General features: G+C 37.3%; 1 protein-coding gene across 2 annotated transcripts in view; it reads right to left on the bottom strand.

The window, feature by feature from the left end:
• Positions 1 to 2084: 2084 nt before the first annotated feature.
• The window catches only part of LOC128742525 (uncharacterized), a 51422-nt gene continuing 45630 nt past the window's right edge, over positions 2085 to 7876 (bottom strand). For both annotated transcript variants that reach the window (XM_053838919.1, XM_053838920.1), the window contains exon 4: positions 2085 to 2184. The gene's annotated coding sequence lies outside the window, so the exon portion shown is untranslated. The remainder of the gene's footprint in view (positions 2185 to 7876) is intronic.

Here is a 7876-nt window from a genome sequence, read left to right as displayed (position 1 = left end):
CTGTAAGTAAAAAATAAAAAGGTTCGACAAAACGGGTCTTTTCTTTTAAAAATGAGGTACTGCCATTAATCGTGGGGGGTATCAATCGGCACCAAATTTAAGATGTTTGCTTTCTGACCTATAATGAACAATCTGACAAAATTTGGTTCGAATTCGTGAAGGTCGATTACACGATTATCGGATACTTTGCATATGTTAACTTTAATAGATAATTTTTAGATTTCACATCTGAATAACTTGAGAATGGTTGGGCCTGGAAACAGCTTATTTAAGACTTTAGTTCAAAGTGATGTGTATAGAATTTGACTCTGTCAGTTTTATAAAAATTACAAATTCAAATACAAATTAAAAATAATATTTGACCTGGAAATGCCCATTTCAAATGACATATAAGCTGGTATAACAAAGGTTCCTTTCACCACTAGGTGGATTAAATCGGGTTTGATAGACTGAATTTAGAAACAAGTTAAAAATACATACTCGTACTCCGGTAGAATTTAACCAGAAAAAAGTTTCGTTTTTTCTTTCTATAATTTTGGTATTCTACTATTTTTAGTCAATACATACTGTCTTTTGCATCAATAATTCGACAGCAATCTACTGCCGAAAATATACAATCATATTGTTGTCCCCAACCAGCATCTTGAGTATAAATGTCTTTAAGATTTGACCCTTTTTTATCGACCGACTTCGAAGCCGGTTATCAGAGCATAGGACTACTACGGGGCTAGTACAACGATCACACTGACCCTAGCAGCACCGCCCAGCCGAGAGTCGAACATACGACGACTTGCTTGTTAGACCCGTGTCGTACCTGAAAACTAACTCAGCGGGTACTGTTGCACCAAAAATCAGCTCGCACTACATTCAAATGGTCATCAGAGCATTAGGAAACATTGCGAATTTGCATATGTACATGGACACTGATATACTACAGTACTCACATGCTCGCTATCAGTTTAGAACATGTAATCTTTCAAGTTATTATTTATTTTACAATAAAATTGAGAAATATATAATTCGCACAATCGATTTTGTAATCTATTGATGAAAAAATCTGCGGCGTCATGTTTGAAACATGTGAAATTGTAAAAATTATGCAAAATTTCAAATACAAATACAATTCTTATTTCAAAAGCACTGCCAACCATCATAAATCACCATTAGTATAAGTAGTGTGTTGGGTTAATAACCTATTGACATATTCCTGAACTACATATAAGAGCAATTTTATTATTGAACTTTTCAAACGAAAATTTGACCGCCATCCACATTTTCGAAAAATCTAAGAAAAACGTATTATTTATACATTTGATTGACCAATTTTTTGATAGAGAAAAATTAGCGGCGCTATCTTTGGAACACTGAAAAAAATGCTCTTGAAAACTCTTTCGATTTTTTTTACTGTGATATACGCATCGAAAAATTTCCAAAAAACAATGGAAATTTGTCCTGCAGTGAGCATAACATCTATGATTTTTTTCAGATTTTTATGATAATTGGTTTCGGGGTAAACTGCGAAAAATGAAATTCACTCTAGCCGCCATTACTGATTCAAGATGGCGTCTAATAATCTGAAAATTTGCCAAAATGCTCCCCAGGTCAAGCACTTTGTTTGAATCATTGCATAATTTAATTAGGTTCGGGGGCATTTTTTGTTTGGAAAACCGGCTAGTCCCTTTAAAAAAATCGCATGGCGTGCGCATTGTCTGTGTGTCTCACTGTTCCAAATAAGAATGTTTTATAAAAAATAGTGAAATAGTGGTGTTAGCAAACAATTCGATTGTCATATTTTTTATATTTTTATCTCTCATTGGTATGTGATGCCATGTGGTAAATTCTATTTGGATGAAATATGCGGTTTGCTGTCACCTGCAAATGTTTGCAATAAAGTTTACTTTGACCCCCCAAAAATGACATTATAAATAAATACATTCATAAACTTCACCTTCCATGAAAATATCATGAATCTTGAATGCTTTATGGCGAAGTTATTCACGTTGACTCACTGTCCCTGTTGTCTCACTGTTGACTACTCTCCCCTATTGATAAAATAATCTAATATTTTGCGAAAGAAATTTTCTTTACAATTATTTATTCAATTTACTACATATTATCCGCTTTTGTAATAACATGCATATGTGATATCTTATTCTTAATTGTCGTTCTTGGTGGTTCCGGATCCTGAAAAAAATAAAAGACGAATGTCAATGCATACAATAACTTTGAATTATAGTTTGTATTATTTTATGGGATATAATTTTGACCAATAAGCCTTATACGAATTTCAATAAAAGTTTATGTCACTCCCCCCCCCCCCCCTTCAAAAATTTTCGAGATGTGAAATGTGAAAAAATAAAATGCAATATTATTATGCTGCATTCGTAAGTGATAAGCAGATTTTTCACAGTTCAACGAGTTTACATTTCTAAATTACCCAATTTATGCAAAGGAATTATCCCGTTAGTCTCGATCTACTTTCTTTCGACAACTAAGCTTTTTCATTCCTTCTGCAGGCCACAGGCGACTATTGTGCTTAACCTTTAAGTTCCCGACGTCGAAAATTGGGGTGCTTGCAATCAGACTTTTGACTCTATGTACTTTAAATTTTGTTCTATTTTAATTCAACTTGTTTTAAAAGAACCGAATTAGACTGAAGCAACAATCGATTAAACAATATATTTATGAAATTTGGTACCGCTTTTGACGAAGATACTCCTAATTGCAGTGGGATTGTTTTCGTTAAACTCAAATATACAATTTTTCACTATGCATTGGATGTATGCAAAAAGGATGTCACTGAACTGTTCAAAACATGGAATTTTCTAACTATTGGCATGTTATGATTTTAATTGGGATGAATGGTGGCTCTGACCTTAACATCAAATCAAGTCATCTTGAGTTATGTTGCTTTTTTATTGAGTTAGATAAGAATTACCTATGCGCCGTAAGCACTCTTCCAAATTTTTCTGGTACGTTCATCATATAGTTATCAATCTTGCTGAACAAGTTAAGAGTGTTTTACTTACTTTGTTTAATTTTTTTTATATATCTCATTTATTTGATTTGGCTCATTTGCGGTAGCTAAGAGGAGCCGTAAGGCTTTTATAAAAATAGTACACGAACACGAGGTGCACTGCTTACATCTAGAAGGTATGATCGATACACCTGATTTACTGGGGTTAGTAGGTATTTACAGTTTTATTAATATAGAGTGTTGGCTAGGAAAGGTGGATTAAGGGTTTCATTGTATTTGTATCATTTGCGATAGTGCAGATACATTGGCAGTGTGTGGTATCCTATAGCAGGCATATTGGCGTTCTTTGGTGCTGGATAGCGTCTTACTGTCTTCAGGCCATGTCTGCTCTCTCCACTACATGATATTATTACAGTGGGGTGTGGGACGTGTAATCTGAGAATTAAATGCAGATTTTTTTTTAAATCTTTATGTCAACATTTTTCAGGAATTCGTATATGAGGCTCATATACTGAAGATCTCGGCTAGCCAGAATATCTCGTACAGGGACGTTAGGTTGTCTTCCTTGGGCCCAAAGAGAATTAGTTAGCTTAGACCTAGCATCACAGAATTCGGCACACGACCAAACAACATGCCCGATGTCGTGGAAGCCATCGCCACAAACACAGTGGTTACTCTCTACAAGCCCAATACGAAAGAGATGCGTGTTTAATGTGTAGTGATTGAACACTACATCACGCGAATGAAATCTCTACTTACATTCAATCCCTTTAACCATGCTTTCGTCGATACCTTAGGAATGATGGAATGTAGCTATCGTCCCAACTCATCTATATTCCATGATGTTTGCCAACTAATGAGTGACCTCTGATGAAGGGCCCCAAGAAATACAGGAAGTGCTTTACCATCTTCATCGATCGCAGAGCCTCAATGGCACTGAGACTATCTGTGAAGATGAAGTAGTGGTTTTCGGGCATAGTTTCGATGACCCCAAGGGAGTATTGAATTGCAGCAAGTTCTGCAACATACACGGAAGCAGGAGCATCGAGTTTGATGGAGGCAGTACAGTTTTCGTTGAAGACACCAAGGCAGTGGACTCGTCGAGGTATGATCCGTCAGTATAAAACATCTTATCGCGACTAACAATTTTAAATTTATTGAAAAAAATGTTGGGAATCTCTTGCGATCGCAATTGATCCAGGATACTGCAAGTTTCTTCTTTCATGGTAGTGTCGAAGAATAGAGCAGACTTCGAAGTATCTAGTGATGCGACATTTATGGGAGTGTACTGAGAAGTGTTGATATCTTGAGCTATGTAGTCAAAATATAAGGTCATAAATCTAGACTGAAATTTAACGCCCAATTGAACAAATTGTCCAAAGTATCTTGCAAAGGACCGTGCAAATCGTTAGCCGTAGATCCTGTAATGGAAACGACGCAAACATCTGCAGGTTGCTTTAACATGCATGACTTTTCGAGACAACTATCAATATCGTTAACATAAAAGCAAATATATTATATTAACAATATAGTTCACTCTTCTACAATCCTGAAGACACGACTACTAGCGCCATATTGGCATAAAAAGTACCAATGTACACTGTAAACTCGACACGTCTATCGGAAACAACTCAACTTTCAGTATAGAGTTTAGCAAATTCCAGATAGAATTAGCAAAAGGGCGAAAGTCGCAAACGTAAACAAAACGGGAGAGGGACCAGCATAAGAAAATCAGCTCTCCCTCGGTTTGTTAGCGCTTACTACGTTCGCCGTTTTGTTAGTTCTATCTTTAATTCACGACTAAGAAGCGCTATCATCCCTTTTACACTCATTCATACACCAAATCATCAAGCCGTCAATTGACAGATACCGGCGCCTTTGTTTATATTTTGAACTATTTTCTTTTTCATTTATATTATAATGTAGTGTGTGTTTAACGTTTCACAGGTATAATGGCTTTTCTAATTCAGGTTTGCTGCTGTTTAAACAACAAACATGCCGTTTAAGTAACTGAATCTTTGCTGGATTCTGTCGTTTGATATGTGAACAAGGGAACCAGCATAGTATGGATAGTAACACAATTAAATTTTATACCTAACGTTACAATCTAGAAAAATGACGTCATAGCGTTAGAGATAGCACATTCTATCTACCGCAGCTTTTTCTTATGTATTGGTTACACGCTTCAAAATTTTTATTACAAAAAACTTTTAGTCACCGTTTTGTCCGCAAGAGGGTGTTACTTTTGCGTCTCTTTGGATATATATAAGATTTTGCGAAGTGAACTATATCGTTAATATAATATATTTGATAAAAGTTATACAGAAGAGGACTTAGACATAAGGCCTGGGGAAGACCCATGTAGCTAATTCGAGATGTTGTCAAATCATCATGTGTAAAACTCATGCGTTTTTCCGGCAACAGATTGAGCAAAAAATTATTCATAAGCAGTGAGAGTCCCTGCAGGTAAAGTTTCTCGGTCAAAACTTCTACGGAGAAAGATTCAAAGGACCCTTTAATGTCCAAAAAGACGGATGCCGTTTGCTTCGTCTGAGCGTAGGCGAGTTGAATCTCAATAGACAGCAACGCTAAGCAATCGTTTGTGCCTTTACCCCTGCGGAAGCCAAATTGGGTATTTGAAAGTAAGTCATTCTCTTCGACCCATTTATCTACGCGAAGGAGGATCATTTTCTCCATTAACTTTCGAATACAGGAAAGCATCGCAACCGGCCTATAAAAATTATGATCGGAGGCTGGTTTCCCGGGTTTCTGAATGGCGATGACTTTCACCTGCCTCCAGTCCTGCGGAACAATATTCAGCTCGAGAAACTTATTGAACAGATTCAACAAGCGTCTTTTGCCAGGGTCAGGCAGATTCTTCAACAAGTTGAATTTGATTCTGTCTAACCCTGGAGCAGTATTGTTGCAAGAGAGAAGAGCTATAGAAAATTCTACCATTGTAAACGGGGGTTCATTTGCAGTCGAAGGGAACGCGTCGCGAAAAGATCTCTGAGCCGAGACAGAGTCCGGACAGACCTTCTTGGAAAAGTCGAGAATCCATCGGTTAGAGTATTCCGCACTTTCGTTTGTAACGTTACGGTTCCGCATACGTCGAGCGGTGCTCCAAAGAGTACTCCTTGCTGTTTCTCTCGACAATCCGCTCACGAACCGGCGCCAATGAGTTGCCATTTTGAAATCTGTGTTTCTGGCTTAAAAATCTGTGAAAATTTGTAAAACTATAGAAAAAATCTGCTGCTATATGCTCCCATGAAGAAAAACTAGCATTTTAATGTTTTTGAACCATATGGTTCATTCAATATCATTCATATGCTTCGTAAATTTTGATTTTGATGTGCAGAAATTTCGGTTTTGTAACTTTACCTCCCGATTTTGTGTACCATTTCGCTTCCACTGATAAAATTGATAAACTATTCTTCAACATGTAGCATATTTGTGAAAATCTGTGATTTTCAAAACTATCTGTCATCTGTGATCACAGATTCTGTGCTTTAAAATGACGTAAAAATCTGTGATTTTACAGAAAAATCTGTGAAAATGGCAACTCCCCATTACCCGCGTTTTTTCGCTTTCATTAGGCTTCATCTGTCTCTCAAGTACCTCGTACTTCCTAAGCAGATCTATCGGAAGTCCTTATACGCCAAGAACTTTTGCGCGTACAGTTCCGAGCACTCTTTGTCTCACCAGATGGTGGAAGTCGGCCGGTTGAACGTTTTCTTGTGCATCGGTTTCGTCTGCACTTGAGTCGTGGCGTCGTGAATCAAGCCAGTAATAAAGTTGCATTATTCCTCCGGAGAAAGTTCATCGGGCGATTTGATGTTTTCTGAGATTACGGCCGCGTAGCGTCTCCAGTTGATATTGCGTGTGAGGTCATATGTAACATTGATTGAATGCACGGGCGGGTAACTATTAGTAATTGATATAAGGATTGGCAAATGATCACTACCGTGGGGATCATTAATTACCTTCCACACGCTGTTGAACAAAGAGACCCCCAGTGTTTAAAAGTGCCATATCGAAGTCGTCAATCAGGTTATTAATTAGGGAGAATCGGTTTTCGTCGTATAGCAACTCCCATTCGCTATGACGGCGCCGCAGTGAAGACACCTATATTAGTTTCAGGTTTGCGTGAAGCAGAATAGCGATTTGTTAAAGAGTGCAAAAGACAGAAATATGTCGGAAATATTTTTCACGCATTCAGCTATGGGCAGTTCTGTAAGTGGAAAAGAGGTCGTGCGGTGCCGTCATAGCGAATTGAGTGCAATGGGAATTGAAATCTTCCAAAATTAGCAAAGGTGCGGAAAGCAATTCTGCTATATCCAAAAATTGCTTCTGCTCAATCCGCACCGATGGATGGATATATATCGAAGCGACACAAAGGTCTTTTCTTTTTATTCTAGCATGAATGGCAACGACTTTAATATTCGAGAACGAGGAGAGGTCTAATCGGAAGAACGAGTAGCACTTCTTGATCCCTTGTAGTACTTCTCCACCATGCACAGAGGAGTATTTGAACCAAAAAGCTGGTCAAAATGAAGAAAGTTGAAACTCGTTCAATCCCCTCCAATTAAACTTCGTTGTCTTCCCAGATACCTATCACACAATGTAAGGTTAATTTTGAAACCTTTTGTCTTGTTTACATCTTGCATAGAGCTGTCAAACTTCGAGTAAAAAGGGCCACATATTTTCGCTCATGTAGGTAAGGACGTTGCCTTTCACATTTCTAAGGCTATATATATATCCTATCGACCAGCTGTAAAAAGGCTTTTGAAACTCAAAGATTTTACAATTATTTGTTGATATAGACTTTAGATTTCAATAAATATAATGATGACAAGCGAGCAGTATTTATTATAGCAAATTAGCACAAATATGTTGCTA

This window comes from Sabethes cyaneus, chromosome 3, assembly GCF_943734655.1.
Source record: "Sabethes cyaneus chromosome 3, idSabCyanKW18_F2, whole genome shotgun sequence".
Classification (NCBI taxonomy): domain Eukaryota; kingdom Metazoa; phylum Arthropoda; class Insecta; order Diptera; family Culicidae; genus Sabethes; species Sabethes cyaneus.
The sequence above is the reverse complement of the archived record's forward strand: the minus strand, read 5'-3'. Positions and strand labels throughout refer to the sequence as shown.